General features: G+C 36.1%; 1 non-coding gene across 1 annotated transcript; it reads left to right on the top strand.

Annotated features, from left to right (window-relative positions):
• Positions 1-1,706: 1,706 nt before the first annotated feature.
• Positions 1,707-1,813, top strand: LOC112425901 (U6 spliceosomal RNA). Its single transcript, XR_003017084.2, has one exon. It is a non-coding gene; the product is annotated as a U6 spliceosomal RNA (small nuclear RNA).
• Positions 1,814-2,039: the final 226 nt, after the last annotated feature.

The raw sequence follows: 2,039 nt of genomic DNA, 5'->3' as shown, positions 1-2,039 counted from the left end.
CCAAACTTTGGTTTTGATACAGACCTTAATATACAATTAAAAGTTGTCCAAAATTTAACTTTTAATCTAATCTCATTCATAATCTTAATCCCATCATTTTATCCAGTTTTACACTTCTCCATATCATCTTCTACCAACATAGTGTCTAATTTACTTATTATTTATATTTATTATCCACTTCATCTGTCTTCACCAGTAGAATGTAAGATTCATTAGGGCAGGAATTTTTAAAGGTTTTGTTCACAACTATATTATTAGTGCTTAGAACAGCGACTGGTACGTAAACATTTCATTCAGTTTAATTCAACAATGTGTGCCTGGGAATATTTATGCCAAAATGTCAACAATTATCCTGAAATGACAATGTTAACTAGAATCATAGCAGCATAACTCTTTTCATCATTCAGAATAAACCAGATTACACACTAAAAAGCCAGAAAATTAGTGTTTTAGATAACAAGTGTTTATTTCTTGCTCATTGGAAGTCTACTACAAGTCTGCATGACTTTCCAGGTAACTATCTTCCATGTGTTAACTCAGCAATTCATACTGCTTTGATTTTACAGTCTCTCAAAGTCAACATAGTCTTCTACAATTACCATTGCAAGAAAAGAGAGAACATTGAGAATTGTGCCCCAGCTCTTAAATAGTTTTACCAAGAAGTGACATACCACTTCCATTTCATTAGACAAAGCAAGGCATGAGGTATGCCTGACTTGAAGAGGGTGGGAATATCTGTTATTCCATGTACCTGTAAGGAAAGAGAACTAGACATGGTGAGCAGCACTTATGGCTACAAAACCACTTAAGATATTCAAAAACTAAGAGTCAGCTTTGCTAAGGGACTGCATGTTGGCACCAGGAATGCTCGGTAATGTTATCACTAGCAGAACTGGGGAAGGCAAGAAGTAGAGCAGGTGCTTTAATAGTATTGTTTCATTATGACATGGCTGAGAAAAATAAAATGAATTACTGGCCCAGGCGACTGTGTGTATGGAGTATGCATGTTCGCCCCACGTCTGCATGGGTTTTCTCCAGGTACTCCAGCTTCCTCCCACATCTGAAAGATGTGCATGTTAGGTGAATTGGTATGTATAACCTGTCCCAGTCAGTGTGGGCGTGTATGAGAGCACTCTGTGATAGAATGGTGTCCTGTCGAGGGCTAGTCCTCACCTTTTACCCTGAGATGCCACCTATGTCCCTGAACTGGAATAAGTGGACAAATAATTATCTTAGTTGTCATTAATCTTTCTTAAATGTATGTATAGCTCACATTTATTTCAACGTTTACTATTGCTAGGGTTTTCATCTTTATTTTGAAGTTTGGTGATGTTTTTGTGACCAGAAATGTACCATAGGAACTTAATTCTGGTTTATATCAATTTGTCTATGGTAAAATTGGTTTTATTATATGTTATTTTGTTTAAAATGGTAGTTTCTAAGAAACTCTGGATGAAGACAAATGAGAATTTACTGCAAAACTGGTGTTGAGTATATATTTGTAAAAAACAGTACTGAGTATGGTTCCAAAAATGCTCAAGAAACATACACATCGCAAGACCCTTCAGTCACAGAAGTAATAATCAATTTCCACAAGAGAACATGTTTTAAAAAAGAAAAGCAGAGGGAAAAGGTCCTATCTTAGAGGTTACATACAGAAAGCCAGAGGAGGAATGGCCAGGGAGCTCAGAAGAGAACCAGGGGTAGTGCTCACTTTGGCAGCACATGTACTACAATTGGAACAATACAGAGAAGATTAGCATGGCCCCTGCGCAAGGATGAGATGCAAATTCATGAAGCGGTCCATATTAAATTTAAAAAATGAAGAAGAGAACCAGGGTAGGGCAGTGCAGTGCATAACTGTGAAAGACCAAGACAGGAAACAGTTTTAGAAAAGTTAACTATATTGTATATATTAAATAATAGAAAAGAGAGCTGATTTGGTAATTAGGAAGATATAAATTATATCAAAAAATACGTTTTCAGTAGTTAGATGGGACAGAAACCCAATCATAGTAAATGGATCAAAGAGTGAATAC

The sequence above is a fragment of the Macaca nemestrina genome, chromosome 2, assembly GCF_043159975.1.
Source record: "Macaca nemestrina isolate mMacNem1 chromosome 2, mMacNem.hap1, whole genome shotgun sequence".
NCBI lineage: Eukaryota > Metazoa > Chordata > Mammalia > Primates > Cercopithecidae > Macaca > Macaca nemestrina.
This window is presented reverse-complemented; position numbering and strand designations above follow the sequence as displayed.